At 43.8% G+C, this 17,128-nt stretch overlaps 1 long non-coding RNA gene across 1 annotated transcript in view; it reads right to left on the minus strand.

The window, feature by feature from the left end:
- Nucleotides 1–10,876: 10,876 nt before the first annotated feature.
- LOC147251488 (uncharacterized) overlaps nucleotides 10,877–17,128 on the minus strand; it is a 38,685-nt gene continuing 32,433 nt past the window's right edge. Inside the window, exons 4-5 of the long non-coding RNA XR_015118957.1 lie at nucleotides 16,061–16,179; nucleotides 10,877–12,372 (exon numbers count right to left, since the gene is read on the minus strand). This is a non-coding gene — a long non-coding RNA (uncharacterized LOC147251488). The remainder of the gene's footprint in view (nucleotides 12,373–16,060; nucleotides 16,180–17,128) is intronic.

The following is a 17,128-nucleotide window of genomic DNA, read 5'->3' on the forward strand; positions in this document are numbered from 1 at the left end:
TGTGTGTGTGAACCTTCAGCTAAATGCTGGACGTTCTTACTTTCACATTCTCAGTGGAAAATGCAAAATAGCTGTAACAACACTGTGGTTCAGGTCTTGTTAGGTTGATTAGGGTTGAGGAAAGATTAGTGTTTGGGTTAAAATACATAACAGCTGCAAACGTCCCAACATCCCATAAAAACCCTCAGTTCTGCAGGACTTCGAGAGCACAGAAGGTGAACCAGTGAACGAGGGCCGCCTTCCTTGAAGGGCTCTCAAACGCTCTGTGCACTCTCCTCTTTACCGAGGTTTTTGAAAGCATGAAGTAAATCTACATGTCTGCATAAAAGCTATAATAATATAACGGGGGGAGGAGGGGCTTCATCAAAGTGCAAGCGCTTTGCCAAAAAAGCAAACAAAATATCTTGTTTAGACACATTGGAAAACTGGCGTCGCGAGTGGAGCGTTGCAGAAATTGTGGCGCATTGGCAAACAGGAGAGTGAGGCAGTTGAGATTGAGACAAACAGGGCTGCTGTGTTTTTATAGCCTATATCTCCACACAGCAAATGATGCTGCACACCATATCTGCTCCCTACATTATTTACACCTCTTTTTTATTAGGGCAATCTTGACATGTGTGCCAAGTGATCGATGGGAATGTGTTTTTTTTTTCATACTCGCCCTGTGGTGTAGCCTATAAGTAGGCCATGAGCTTCAATCTCTCAGCAAAAAAAAAAAAAAAGGTGAAGAAGAAGACGAAGAAGAAGAAAGAGGTAAATAAAATGTTGAGGTTTTTATTGGCTTTGTTTTGATTTGCCCGAGCTGGAAGGGCAGAAAATGTGTACAAATGTAAGCAGGTTTCTGCCTTTTTCAGGAACACAAAAAGAGGCTTTTTGACCAAGATTGGAACTAACAAAGTACAAATACTTCTTTAGTGTTCCTCAGTAGATTTTTCAGCTATCTGACAATATGTTTCTGACAAATTTACACTTTTACTCTAGATTTGACCTTTATTTTAACAGTTATCTGTTTCTACACCTTATATTTTAGAAAGAGGTTTGTGACACTGAAAAAAAAAAATTGGAGAAATGCAAGAATAAGAGAAGACGTGGATGTTCCAGCTCTTGTTTGAGTTCTGTGTGTAAAATTTAAAAAAAAGTGTCCAGTGAGCAGACAACATGGACGAGTGTGGCGTCTCAAAGATGTACTGCATATCCAGCGTCTTATTTTATATACTTTCAACTTCATTGCATTTTCCCGTTTTAAATTTATTTGAGTTATTGATCATCCATCCATCCATCCATCCGTCCTTTTTCTACCTCTATCCTGTTAAGGGTTGCGGGGGGTGGAGCCTATCCCAGCAGCATTCGGGCGAGAGGCGGGGTTCACCCTGGACAGGTCACCAGTCCATCACAGGGCCAACACATAGAGACAGACAACCATTGGCTCTCCCAGCCACGCCTACGGTCAGTTTAGAGTCTGGATTAACCTGGTCCCTCTTGATGTCTTTGGACTGTGGAGGAAGCCGGAGTACCAGAGAGAACCCACACAGGAACAGGGAGAACATGGAGACTCCACACAGAAAGATCTGTGATGGAGCCGGGGCTCCAACCCGGAACCTTCTTGCTGTGAGGCGACAGTGCTGACCGCTGCAGCACCGTGCCGCCCATTATTAATAATCAATGAATGAATGAATGTATTAAAAGGAAGACTTAGTTCTTTTTATTTTACAATTTTGAGTGCATTCAAAAATCCTGTATTTCTTTACTTTTACTTGAGTACATAAATAGCATCAGTAGACTTTTACCAGTCAGTTTTTACACAAGTATCTGAACTTCTACTTTTGCCACCTTCGCTTCTTCAGGAGACCAAAGCAAAGAGCAAATACCTTTTGCAACGCTCAACGGGTTGACAAGCCGCCTGCATGCATCCAATTAATTCTCACTTTTGATGGCACACAAATCCAACCACCAACCTGCCATCAATCCATGAAGTTTAAATCTAATTTGCGGCAGGGTTAAAGGATTATTTTAGCAGTTCAGAGACAGGATCACTTCATCTGCTAAATACTAAATGAATTTCTGTCGTAACAAAGAAAAAAACAACAACCTACAAATGCAGAATAAAACAAACATGATTAAAGGGCGCTGAGTTCAAGAGGCAATGCACACTCTCCACCATTGTGCAGTCTGTGCATATTACTTGCCTTTTTTTTTGCCATCTTATGATTGACACATACATACAGTGGAAAGATCACCTCAATAATACATATTTATATTAGTAAGTGTTGAAATGCTAACCAAATAGATCTGACCTTGCCTCAGCCGGGGAACAAAGATGAATTATATATAACCTATACAGACTTCACTTGGCAAATACGGGGGAATAATACATACTATGAAGAGCTGAAGATGCACTTTTTCAAGCCGTTAAGCCAGGGGGACATCCACATTGGTGAAATGTCAAAGCCTGAAATCCACAGGAGATACATTCCAGGATTTGTAAAGGGATTTTCCTTGAAGCAGATGCTGGTGAATATTAATGTCCAGAGGAACTGCGGTTGTCTGGCTTTGTGCTGCTCAAAATAGTCATGACAGCATGGAGAGACGCCGTCCGGCCGTATTCATAAAATTAATACCAAAAATCACCCTGAGGTCAAATTTAAGTCACTGATTTGAATACGTACAAGAAACCGAAACACTAAAAAAAAAAAAAAAAGCCTTTTGTGATTCAAGTGTGAAGCTTTGGTAACATCAGGGTGGAAGAAGACGTATTGGAACTCACCTCACATCAGGAAAGCGCTGAGTTGCAACAGGTTACAAGGAGAATCTGTGAATCTCGCAAGCTGATAGGCTGCTTCTGGACGGACAGAAGCACAAAGACCAAGAAATACACTGCAAAATCTAGCTAATGTGTAACATGCTATTAAATAATTACACCTCCAGCAATAGAAACAGCCTCTCGCCACCGCATAACATCGTTTGTAAAACTGTTCAGCGCCACCACAGAAAGAAGGCCGATGTAAAATAATGCGGGTTTCTTTTCTATGGTTCACCAGCGTCCAACGACAGGTGACGGTTGTTAAAACATGATGAAATCTGCATCGTGGTGATCAGGTCATCCTGTGTATAACAGTGTGCTTCACCCCGCGTGCATGCTAGTCCGCGTGCATGCTAGTCGTTCTTGGTACGGCGGCCGATTGCTCAGAGCGTGTTCTTTTCCTGCTTGCGTTCGATGCAAAATGCAACAAAAACACCTCCGGAATTCTCGGAAAAATACATATTTCTTTGGCTAGAGTTCAGTTCTGTCATCAGATTAGATGGGATCCCACGTCCTAGCTGTAAAGGTGGCTACGGAGGACAAAGACGGACAGAGCATTCGGCCATCAGAGCGGCTGGTCTCTGCGTCCGTGCGCTCTCCGTTTCCCCAGAAGCTTAAAATTTAGCTTCAATCTGACTGAAGTTTTCCAGACACTAACCAAGTCTTTTCTCCTCTGAACATAACTACAGTGGGAGACGAGTGTCTGAGTCCTGCTTATCAGTGTTTTCCCGACCTTGTGTGTTTTCGTGTCTAACCCTTAACAGACATCAACAGTATTGATACATAAAATATCCAGGCGTTATTTTTTTTAAAATAAAAGAATTCCATTTTAAGAAGATACTGTCAGTTTAATGATAATATACTGTTTTTTTTTTTCTAACCTATAAAACATGAGCTGTCACCCACACAGGAGCTCTGCTGTACATCGTGGAACCACCACAAAAGCATGCGGTGTTAGAGGTTGTGGTCATCTCATGTTTTTTGGTTTTTAAAAAAAAAAAAATGAGATTAAGTTGCTATATATATCTCCTACCGAAGCCATAAATCGAGATCCACCCATGGAGATTATTCTCATGTCTCCAGGGACCTCTAGAGTTCTGCTTTAGAGATGCACTTCTCTTCTGATTTGCCTGCCGTGATGTTTCTGTACGTTGCTGTAGTTTTTTTTTTTTTTTTTTACCCATTCTGAATAAATATTTAAAATCTGCACAGGATCACACATGGATGTGTTGTCACTGATGGTGCAGCATTCCATTCATTAAACATTCATCTCCATCATCGTGTAGCTGCACCGAAATTTCCCTGAACTCCCTCTAAACTGCGGCCGAATGTCCAGCAGTTCACATACCTGCAGACCTGCATGCAGTTCCTCTCCTTCCTCCATTTTATCTGCAACATAATGAGAGTGAAGGCTGACTGTCCTCTGGATGAGTGGGACGCCCACATCATTTCATCATCTCAGTCATTATGGATTATGTTCTGCCTCCAACACTTTTGAGGGAAGTCACAAGGTCATGCCGCTGCCAGGATGAAGTCGCGACTCCATTTTATTTTATTCCTTTCAGTTGGTATTTTCCTCAACTGCAGAGCTTCCCAACAAGTCGTTCAGCTTTCACAACACCATACGCCAGTCAAGAGTGCGTCCTGAAGAACTCTTAGACGAGAGTTCAGGTGTGACGCGTGATTAAAACAGTTGGAGGGCTGTTGGGTTTTGTGGTTTGATGCAGCATCAGCGTTTTTGCTGACACTCGTGATGAGCACACTGGACTACGACACCTCCCAGTCATCATCAGCAGGCAAGGCCAGCTCACCCCCACCCCCTTTTTGCTTGATTTTTAACACGCCCTTCCTCTCCTTGCACTGCTGTTCAATGCATTTAATCACAATCCTCATCCTCACTGATGGCAGCATGTCAGTCTGAAGGAGGCTTGATTTTTGGATGCGATCCATCTCTGGATGCTGCTTGAGCATCACACAGTTTCCTGTACGTGTAATTTTGTTCCCTTCCTGGATGAAATGGTTCCAGCTTTGTTCTATTTTTTTTTCACCTCTTGCTGTGGCTGACCAGGCCATTAGCAGAATGTGTGTGCAACCCCCATAGACGGAGATGCATAATTGGGCAGAAATTTAATTGGCATCTATCAGGGAACTAGTCATACTTAGACTTTTGCCATATAAGGACATCGTCTCTTTTCTGCCTGATACAGGGCATCTTTCATTTAACCCTAAATAGCCTTAACTTCTCTATCCAGAGGTGCTTCACTTGTTTCCAAAATGGCACTCTTCCCACACACATTTGGTTTTGTCACCTTAAACACAGCAAAAAAATGTCTCAAGAAAGTCTCAACATCTTGTTAATTTGTGGCCTGAAACACAGACTTCCACACTTCTTAGTATTTTATCCTCCTGCCTCACAATTACGTGGTTGTCACACAAATTATACTGCTACTACATTTTTGTAGTATATAAGCAGCGGAAATGTGTTCCCTCAGGATGGTGGCGGCATTTCCCTTCGGGATAATGTGAGAAGCTCAGTCATCCATGAGGGACTCGGAGCAGAGCCGATGCCACCTGGGCACCACCCTAGGGTAGTGCTCCAGGCACGTCCAGCTGGGAGGAGGCCACAGGGGAGACGGAAGACCAGGTGGAGGGATTATATCTCCACGCTGGCCTGGGGAGGCCTCGGGATCCCCCAGTCAGAGCTGGTTGATGGGAATGTTTGGAAGTTTCCCTGCTGGAGCTGCTTCCTCTGTGACCCGACTTCAGATAAGCAGTTAAAGATGGATGGACTTTTCAAAGAGACAACTTTGAAAACATCTATGACTCAGCAACATCCAGCCAACCTTGTTTTTTCTGCCTCTGATTAACTGAGATGGATGCTGCTGACAGTAGGTAACGCTATCACATGGTTCCAAAGGTGCAGGAACCTGAAGGAGGACATGAGATTCTGCGGTGAAGGAGACGGGCGCTGAGCGTGTTTACATCATTTCCACTTGTTCTTATTGCAGAATCATTCACCTGAGTATAAACACTTGATGTCCAAAATACGATGTGATGAAAAGTTCATGAAAATTAACAGATAATTTGTGCTGATGTGAATAATAAGCTTTAAATGGAGGTAGTTGATTTGGCCGTGGTAGACAAGGGCGTTTGAAAGTCCAATCCCGGCAGATATATAGTACAACAAGGGCATTTTTTTTTTCATCCTGAAATTTTAAGTAAGACCTCAGAGCCTCTAATCATGAGCTGGGCACTGCTGCAGAGGAGGAAATAATGATCAAGATGAGGCTCCGCAGACATGAAGACGTTTTACCGCTGTATGTCTTGGCTAATAGCAGGAAAACGGACGGAGGAGAGACACTGGGATAAGAATTTCAGTGATTTCTTTTCAACTGCGGGAACTGCCGGAGAACACCATTTGATATAATTGCCTCCATATGTGCAGGGGCTCTTGAGATAGCTGCTGTGCTGCTGCGCGGTTCCCCCCTTCCATCAGATACCAGTGTCTAAAAAGTCATTTCTGTTGAGTACAGAGACCCAGAATCTCCCGCTCAAAACATCTCACGCTGCTGTGGATAATAATGCAACCATGTGGACCTGGTTCAGGAAAAACATTCCCATATGTTGTGTGTGCACGCTTCCCTTTCAAGATTTATGAATGAATAAGCCTCAATGGCCCCCAAAGTCCATACAGCGCAGTGACAAGCTCATGTTTTGGATTTCGGAATGAGATCCATTCGCCCTTTTGCTGTGTGTTTGTTTGTGGTTTGGCCAAAGTGCTTTCTTCAGCTGCGCGTAGAGGATAGTGTAACTGATGTTCTTCCTCTTTTAAAATTACCCTAAATATGTGGTTGCACTGTGACTTGGTTTTGATTATTTACTGCACCGAATGTAAAGATGTGCATATGGAAATGCCCCAGGAAATATTTACTTCAAAGGCCATCGTTTGAAAGGTTCCTCCATCAGCTATGTATATCTTCTTGGTTCCAGATCATTCTCAGCATAACTGTTATTCATTTCACCATTCATCAGAGGCAGCGTTCACTGTGTATGTGTATTTATAGGAACTTTTGATTAACTGTCAATGTGGATTTTAAAGAAATAAAGCAGATAAATAACATTTCGGGTGTTTGTACAACTACAGTCCATTTGACCGGTCGCTTTCCATTTGGTTTGGTTTGGTTTCATACTGCACAAATGCAAAAATTATCAAAGAAAAAAAAAAAGTACATTTGCTGAGGCACGTGCAAGGAGCAGAGCTGGAAATGTGCTCACAGAACTCTTTCTAATTGGTCGAAAACCGCTCGGCCCAGATGTCTCGCAAACATTGGATTTCAGCAGAAGTCCAAGTTCGTCCTCGCCCTGTTATGTTGTTCCTCTGTGTTTTGGTTTGCTTCTTGCAAGTGGATCAGATCAGAGTTGAACTCTGTTCTCACTGCAACCGAACCGCGCTCAGGTCCACTTGGAGCCACGTCGAGTTGTTTTGGATGGTACAAGAGTACAATTTCAGCGTGAATGAGCCCAAACGAACCACACCACGGTTCAATTAAGTAAATGCTGGGTTGGGAAATTTCCCTAAATTACATATATTTTAGTTCGGAAGACATGCTGATCCTGTTATAAGTCATTTGTGATTGGCATTCCATGTATAATCTGATAACAGGTTGAGGCTCAAAAATATTCGGAGAGGGTCAGGGAAAGACCACGGTCATGGTCAAACGGAACCAGGCTTAAATGCTGGTGGGAAAAATGAAGTGAACAGCTGTTCCCAGACCACACAGTCTGACCTTCCTAAGAACTCTTGTCTCACGGACAGTCAAGTTTAGGGGCCTTTAAATCTATAAACGATTCAAAGCTAAATTTTCTAAATTTAAAGAACAAAAATGCTCTTTTTGGATTGAGGCCAGACTTGTTAACACTGAGGATCCTCATGAGGGGTTCCGACCCAGCTTGATCAGTGTATTTTCAGCATAGCACATGTGGCTTTAATACTTGGAATTGGAGCTCAAAGGGAAGTTGATCACTTCCTCTCTGACTCCAGCCTTTGCTCATGCAGCTCTGCAGAGTCACCCTGATCCTCTTGAGGGCAGTGCAAACAGCAGGCTCGGCAGAGGAAGAAGCCCAGTTTTCTCTGGTGTACATTTCCCATCATGCCCACACAGCCTGCATCAGTATTCACAACCTAAGAGGAGGAGGCCACTGGGGAGAGGAGGAAAGGGAGAGACAAACCAGTACAGGAATACAGTGGGGCATTCAGCCTAGCTGGGCCATTTAACTCCCTATCTGTGCTTTATCAGCCAAGCTCTGCAATTCTGGTAGATGCCAGAGAGTCCAGCCAGTAAGCAGATTGCGAGGCTGCCACCTACAGCAAAGTGCAAGTTCTGGCAAAAAAAAAAAAACAACAACCAAAAAGCAAAACCCCCCAAAAAACAAAACAACAGCAAAAAAAAAAAAACCTGACAATTTTGGCCAAAGGGATGATGGAGACTAGGAATCACACATATCAGGAAGCAGTTAGGACCATCGTGACCTCCAGGAGGTCACCTGGGGAGAGGGAAATAAGTTCCTGCAGTTAATAGAGTTTCTTAAACCGCAATTTTAGGGGAAAAAGCTGCTGCAAAAAATAATGAGACATAATGAAAGAAAAAAACAGCTTGAGGACAGTGTGACATTTATTTATATTCATAATTTTCCTCTACGAGGGCTGGGAATGAAAATGTTTGATAGTGGCGGCACCTCAACTCTGATATTCGTTCCTGAATATATTTCAATGCAGATTAATATCCATTTAAAAAGAAAAAAAAGGAGACATGATACAAATCTTAGGTTTTAGTTTTTTAGCTCCTCAGCATTTTCACGCACACGAAACGCTTTCATAACACGACAATAGAAACCAACCTGCCAAGTTTATCTGTGTGTTTCAGCTCAACTGTTAGCATTTTTCCAAAACAGTTTCACAACATCAAAATAAGATGCAACTGGGAGTTGCATGATTTTGTCCTCACTGAATGACAAGGCATGCTTTTGATACTCTATAGTATTGAAGCGTTTTGGATCGTGCAACAGGCGCTACGTCCCAAACTTATTGGTGACGCCACCAGATAAAAACTACATGGACAAGTGTTTGTTCCCAGTCCAACCCTGGCGGTGGAAGTGGTTTTCTGGGTAAAGTTTGCCGTTTTTTTCCATTTATAAAAAATGAAACACAAAATGTGAGGGACTGTCAACTCTTTGAACTGGGAGTCGAGGCTTGAGGGGAAAAAAAAAAAAAAGTAAGAAAAAAGTCAGATAGGAGATGTGGTTTGAATGTGGAGCACCATCTTGGCCTGGGCTGGCCCCTCAGTCCAAGGTCTCAGGAAGCGATTAACCCTCACAGATACCACAGGATGTTGTGTGCGTGGGAGTGTGTGTGTGTGTGTGTGTGTGTGTGTGTTGGGAGGAGAGCTGGTGGGAGTAGAGCATGGTTAGCCAATCTCTAAGCCCTTCTCCTGAGGCTCTTCCTAAAAGTGGGGTCATCACCCCTGATCTTGAAATTGAATTCCGATGATTCTGGTTTCCCCCGTGTAAATCCTCTTCCCTCAGGGCCTCCCACCCACGGCAGACCTACACTGCAGCTTCTACCACCCCCATCGTCTCAGTTTCATCTGAAATTTAATTACAGTTAAACTGGATACTTTATAGTTTGTTAAAATGCAAGTTTTGTGAAGGCATTCGAGTAGTTGATATAATCTGAGTAGATGTCTTGATTAGGATTTACTGTAAGTCATTCCTCGCCGTATACGGAGCCAACCCAACAGCCAGTCGCAGAACTTCTTCGAGACCCTTAAAGAATATCTATAAAACGTTCTTGATGGAAACAGGAGAGCAGCTCAGTGTCACTGCAGGTATTGACTTGAGTTTTTTTTCTTTAACTAACGTTATAATTTGAATTGGAAACATTCCTGCTTTGACAGTATCAGCTGATGGGCTCTTAAAACGTGAGCAGGCTGGAGCGGTGAAGAAGTCCAACAAGCGCTTGGTTTTGCAGTGTTAGCGGTGAACCAAGCTAGGACTTTTTCACAGCGTTGACCATTCGTCGCTTCTCAACTGCATCGTTACCTTACGTAACTCTTTTCGGACAGTGAAATTTCATTTCAAGAAGCCGTTGTAAGTGAATAACAATTCAGTTTGTTCTGGGAATGCTGGGAAATTATTTTAACACAGGAAAAACAAATACTGCATTGCAGTTGTAGACTTAGGTGAGTGTCTGTACGTGCCTGTCACTGTGAGTCAGTCAGGTTCGTCCCTCAGTCCCGCTGGATGTTTATGCTGTATTCAAAGAAACTTCCTGTGTTCCTCAGCTGTTGTGTTACTTTGGCCATGTGAGGTGACAGTGACCTTTGACCTTGGACTACCAAAATCCTTCGAGTTCATCGAGTCCCACTGGAGGTTTTTACTCGACTCTGAAGAAGTTCCCTCGAGTCGGTTAGAGATATGACGACAACCCAAAATCAGAATGCCTGCTACCCTCCAACAACAGCTTAACGAACACGGTGCAGCCATGAAACTTAACTCGCAATTAACATGCATTATCTTCAAAGCCAAGGGATGAAAAAAAAAAAGGGGGGGGCCAATCAGATTTTAGGACGAACACACAAACTGCAGTGAGGCAGGTTTGGGGTTTGGATTTGAACCAGGAACAGTGAATCTTAAGATGCTTTGCAGACAAAACTGCACACTGTCTGGCCATCACTCACTTCGAGAGAGGTGGAGGCAGATGTTTGTAGGGTACATCTGCCAGATGAGGGAACCCAGCCAGTGAAAAAAGTATGCGCATGATGTTTGGCGTTGACCACAATCCCAAAATACCGAATGGCAGGTGGGGAGAACCTCCTGCCAGAATGAAGACAACGTAGCAGATGTGGAGGTGTTTGCACCTCTGAGTGGGTCTGAACCTGTGCGTGAAAACCCGACACTGGCGGAGGAGGGGGTGCCGAGTCTCCTCCAACACTAATGGGGACTAAATCATGGTGGAGCTTCCAGCTTTTAATAGACAAGTGAATGTGTTAACAACAAAGTCACCTTTAAAATTGTGTCCATATGCAACTTTTTTTTTTGTCAGCAACTTTATACAAAGCAGCAAAGTACTAACCAGCATGTATCTGTCACAGAAAACTGGCCCCAGTCAGAACAGATTCATTGTTATTTTAATTCAGATGTCACATTCCGGTTCAATATTTTGCATTTGTTTTGCTTTAAATACACTTTTGAAAACTGAACAACACTTTTCTTTCTTTCTTTCTTTCTTTTTTTTAAAGGCATTTGTTCTAAGCAGCTCACTGATTTGGGTTGCTCCTCTACAACCTTTCATCGATTGTTGTGGTCCTTCCTCGACGCTTTCACCAGTGTTGTCTACAGATGCAGAGGGTGTACTTTATTCAGAAAAGATGCTCTGAAAACAGATGGTAGGATGAAAAAAAAACAAAAAACGGCTAGCTAACAACGTTTGTAACAAGCTGGCAAACCCAGTGTAGCATTTAGCTTGATTTTTTTTCTCTCAGGAGATCAAAACAGGGTGAATATTGGAAGTACATGTATGCACCAGTCAACGCTGTTACAGAATTACAACATCAACACACAACAGATTATCAGACCCATTCAGAGGTAAAACACTGGAAAAGGATCCATTTCTCCCCCTAACATTGTGGTTGAAACGTGCGTAAATATGGTCTGCGTGTGTACAACTGTGAGGAGGGGGTGCAGTTTAACCCAGAGATGTTGGATGTGTCCTTTTTTGCTATCTTGGTGCTAACCGAAGAAGGTTGATTCTCCCCCAAGAAACGAGACCGGTTTTATAGCCGACAGCCCAGAGTTCCTCTGCTGTTGTTTTTCTGACAGTGACGATGAGGACATTGCTGTAATCACGGATGCAGCCATGGCTGAGGCTTTGATTAGAATAACTAAAGCTGTGACACATTAGTTTTTAATGGGTGTAATATTAGATGCAGGGATTTTCTGTGTGTGTGTGTGTGTGTGTGTGTGTGTGTGTGTGTGTGTGTGTGTTCATGCTGTGAAATGACAGGGCTGTTCGTGCTGGCTGAGTTTAAGCTATTCATGAACTCCTGAGGTGTATCATAACAGATCTGACATGTCTCAGAGACGTACCGGATTCAAATCCCGAGAGTGAGACTGCACTCTCAGACAAAGCTCACTGGGTAATAGGAGCTGTAAAGAGCCGGCCTACGGTGCAGCTACCGAATAGCCGTAGCATCTTAGCAGCAACCGCAGCTGCCCTTGCCTGGACTAAACTCAATCCACAGTTAGGAGGAGGACTGATGAGCAGCAATGTGACGTATCATTTGGCCTTCCTGTAATCTGCACAGAGGTTTTTCTTGATTTGGAGGTCTCTTCATCTCCAAAGGGCTCACTGATCTGGATCGAGGGGAGTTCAAAAAGCTTTGGAGGGTTCAAAAGTGGGGAGATGAAACAAATCTGTTTGCTAACAAGTTGGTCAGTCTCTCCAGGAGCTCGTCATGCCTTGGGAGGACCGTGTCGAGGAGGCCATTGGGAGGGAAAGGGCAGAATACCCGGAGCTGTTGGAAGAATGCCAAAAGAACAGGTGTGAGTGAGGTGCGAGCCCGCTGGTGTGGGATGAAGAGGGTCTGCAGGCCAATCTCACTGCAAGACCGACAACATGCAGGGGATCACGGGGGGTCAGTAGGCACAGGGCCACCAAGTTGGCCACCCAGGCAGGAATTTTTTTTTAAGGCTGTGGATCAGGAGAGGAGAGCCATAGGTGGGGCAAAGTTACCTGGTCACAAGAGGGGACTTGAGAGCCGGTGTCTGACTGCTGACAGAGCCCAAACACCCACTGACCCCAGGAGCAATCATTCCTGATGTATGTTACAAAGTTACATCAACTTAAAACGAATATGCGTACAACTTGTTTCTGCCACCTCCAAGGAGTGGACTTGACAACAAAATGTTCTTCTTTTTTTTTTTCTTTTCTTTTTTTTTAATTGGAAGCCAGTGAAATGTTGGCAGACACAAATCAGTTTCTGGTACAGCTCTGTGTTTTGGGCTGTGTATTATGAACTCCTCCCTATCTGAAGTTGATAACTGCTGAGCACCTCAGCGTGATTGCAATGTTTCCCCTTAAATTAATCGACAGTCAGCTGCGCCTCATACAGACACAAAGGGTGCCTTGCGTGTCTGCATCAGACGAGGGCTGTGACAATTAAAGTGTTGCTGTTAGAGACATGTGATAAGAAGGAACATTCTCCAAAATGTCAGGTCTGTGCAGTTCGAATTATTGTACAGCGTTATGGCAGCCATCATAACTTACTCATTCTTCATTCAAAAAGTGTTTCTTGCCATTCAGGTACTCGAGAATGACCCCCCCCCCCCCACACCCCCCCTCATTTATCGCTTCTCTGTTCCTCAGGAATGCAGGAAGAGCCAGCCACTCATATTTAGCTTGGAGCTAACATCAGCAACTGGAAGTATTATTGCCTATTTGTTTTTAGCTCAACTATGTAGCATGCGGCTGGATAAAGAACGTGTATCATACCGGATGATGCAGTTTGGGCAGTTTTGTCGCTATAAACCATAAGTCATCATTAGCTACGAGCTAAGTTTCATAAAAGAAGCAATGCCGGAAGGAGTTCTGTAATCCCAAACACATTTCTGTAAATTCTTGAAAAGGAAAAACAAAAACAAAAACACAGCCGTTTCCAGTTGGAAGTATAGCTTTAACAAAGTTGAGGTGAAGAACCTGTGACGCACTTTAAGATTCAGCTCATTTCTCAGGTTCGGTTTGTTGGAAAAGGCAGTCGCAAAGCAGTATTAGCCTGAAAAGAACTTTAAATAAAACATGATGATGATCCTGTATTTTCTGATTATCCTCACAATATTGATTTAGCGATGTACTTGACATGAGAGCCCAGAGTACATGTCAGCTTCATCTTGTAAATATCAGCTGCTATTGCTGTCAGACTGCTCTTTCAACCTGAACTTTAAAGCTGAAGGGACTAGCTGTTTGTTTTCAAAGAGATTCCGCTCTCTCCTCGATACTCAATATTCCTGAATGGATTTAGCCGAGTCGTGGCAGAGCATGAGCAGTCGCAAAGAGGTTTGATGCAAGAGTTCACATCATTACACCACTGTGCTTAAAAAGGCGAGGCACTGGCTTAACAAGAGATTTTTACTTCACCTTTGACATTTGGCATGTCAGTGAACCACTCAGTAACTCTCCCCTCTGCAGCTCGTCATCTCATTACCCTCTTTGGCAGGAGAGCACGGTGCTCTTCAACTCTCTCTCTGTTTTTCTATCTCATAATCTTTTCCCTTTGCTCTCCCTCTTCCGAACCCCCCCCCCCCCCACACACACACACACACACACTCACATTCCCCCTCGTTCTTTCTCTCTCCAGTAACACAACCATTTGATTCTGCAAATGACTGCACCTGAAGTCAAGTGGAAAGGAGAGGGTCTGCTCACGTAGTTGGACCACTACCTCTGCAGAGTCAGTAGTACTTTGCTTTTCCCCCCGCAGGCTCGGTATCCTAGGGGCTGTAAGGCTCAGCCCCATCCTATTCCAACCTGGATAAAGTATGCTCACTGTCAGCACTTTCTCCAGCAGCCTGGCACTCTGTTTATTTTTGCAAGACACAGAGCTGAATAGACTTTAATAAATAACGTGGCCTGAGAGTCAGAAAGCCATCTGAGCTTGTCACAACTTGTAACTTAGCTGGTGCACCAGTTCAGACCCGCGATTGGGTGTTCACTTAACGGATGAGTGAGTGCACAACACTGTCACCCGGTCCTTTGGAAATTGCAGCGGTCAGGACACTGCAGAGGAGTCTCTGCTGAAGGCATTAACTGCGCTTCAAGTGTGCAGACCACTTACATCTCTGCGGAGTTTGCATTTACTGTACCATGGTGCTGCTTGAAAGGTTGCCAGAGAGAAATCTGCAACAGCTAGATCAAGCGCTCCATTACAGGAAGAACTTGTTGGAACACCCGTGTGCGGTTCTTACATTCATTTACTGAGTATTTTTGGGTACATTCCACATCCAGCTGAGTCCGAACACTGCAGAGTAGAAGACAACTGGAAAGGAACCCAAAATTTGAAGGGACACTTGAAAGGTCATTCAAATTAATACAAGTTTGAAATCTGGACCCATAAACTGACAGGATCTGAATGTAAAACTCCAGTCATGAGGCTTTGTTTGGTAACACCTGTAAACAGAGTGTAAGCGACTTGTTAGATCGTCTGTTGAGCTTAATTTATACTTATGGGTTAGGTCTACACAACCCTACGCCGTAAACCTGCCCACTCTTGTACTCAGGACTGGAAATAAAACGGCCTCTGACGCACGAAAATGCAACTGTCATTGAACCTGTAGTCACAGCAACTAAAGCAGGGGACAAAGTGAAATATTTAGCTGAAATACCTTCACATACATTTTCCCCTCTCTTGTAAAACATGCTGTAAACACGTTTTCCTGGCTGCTTCTTTTTCTATTCAGTTGATTTGTGATGAATACATCTTTGCAAGCATGTGGTAATGTTACGACCTCACTTTTCTTGCCTCTTTTTGTTTGTGACTGCGCGCGAGCGACCAGTATGTATGTGTTTATATATATATATATATATAAATACAATTGTATTTACCTAGTAAAGGGCTGACTGTTAACGTGGCCACGGGACGGGTCAATCATTAAGTCGTGCTCTGTTGCAGCTATTGACTCCTCTTTTCTTGTCAGTAGGTTGAACTCAGAGTTGCTGAAAATTCCACAGTGGTTTCATCCGGTGTTAATCTCTAGAGATTTGCATTAGTGTCCAGAGACACCTTTGATCTTTCTAAAGACTTTGATTGGATGTGTGAATGAGGGGGCCACTTTCCCATAATGCATCCACTGGATTAAAGGAGGGGCAGGAGGGGTTATTTATAATTTTGGAAGTTGTTTTCAGGTCAGTGCAGCCTTTCAGAATCAATCAAACACATTTCAGTGGCAGTGGCGCAGAGACAGAGGAAGGGGGCGGGTGCCCGAGTGCGATCTCAAACTCAGTGAACTTGTGACGACGGTGCTCACTCTTCCAGTGGTTCATCTATGTAAACTGTGCCTGGATGGATGAATGAAAGTCAGAGAGCACAGGGGTGAGCTGGCACGACACTAGTCCTAATTACCGTGAAAGCCCACAGTTGAACTTTATTCCTATCAAAAACTAGACTTTTATATTTAGAAAATAGCCTTTGGATATTTTTTTTTCCCCACCTTGACACCATCTGAAGTGAGAAACCATCCTTGACAGCACAGCAGAGCCTCTTTGCTGACTCAAATCCTTTGGGCTTCACCGACAGCAGGTCTCGGCTCCCCCTCCGTCCATGCTTCACCTTTCAGGAGAAATCACAGCTCATAAGCGTTGTCCCAGCGATGCCTGAAACAAGTTTCCATGCCACATTAATGTGTGCAGCAGAGAGAACGAGTCTCTCATCGAACAGCTGCCACCCCTGCCTGCCTGGCAGCAGCACCGGGTTTGATTTGCCAGTAATTTGTCGCACCTGACAGCCGACTCTGTTGGGTACCCTCCATCTACACCACTTTGCTGCTTTGTGCCTGGGAGGGACATATCTTGCCCTTGTGAGAATAAGCCTGAAATATGGTTAGGGAAGAGAATGGTACAAAATAGGAGCCCCAGGCTGTTACATTTAATGTATCTAGGCCAGGCCACACAATTTGGTAAAATGTTAGACTGCAAGGTTGAAGTCCGTGGGGTAAAGTCTGCCTCCTGCTCAGGTAGCTGCGGCTGCAAACATAACCCCCTTAATTTAAGCAGAAGCCAGAGCTGAGACTTGATTAGTACAAAGAAAGTTGGGTCCAAGAAAGCAGACAGAATCGAGTCTGGATCAAAATGCGAACGGGTATTAACACAAAAATGAATCATTATGCTTTCCTTTTTCACATTTAATTTTCCAAACGTGGGTTTTGTATTCAGCATATTCTCACAACAATTAATGCATCTGGTGTTATTGTTGGACTCGCTGTAAGCATGGAAGAATCCTGACGGCCATCTCAGACACCAAACTCTCAGACCCCTGAACCCCCGGGACCCCAAACTTCAGACTCAGCCCTTCCTTGAGGCACCAGCCTTCCACGTGCCAAGTTTATTGTGGATCAAATTAACAGTTGTTGAGATACTCAAATCACAAAGCACAGATTTTTTTTTTGCATTTATATTCAAATGTTAGAAGGTGGAGGAAGGTGATACCTGAACAGAAATGTGCTAAGGCATATATTATAACCTGGAATGTCATCATTCCAAATTCCCAGCCTCGACTTTCT

Source organism: Aulostomus chinensis, chromosome 13, assembly GCF_037954235.1.
Source record: "Aulostomus chinensis isolate RoL2024-O1b breed Wild chromosome 13, RoL_Achi_v1.0, whole genome shotgun sequence".
NCBI classification, from domain to species: Eukaryota; Metazoa; Chordata; class Actinopteri; order Syngnathiformes; family Aulostomidae; genus Aulostomus; species Aulostomus chinensis.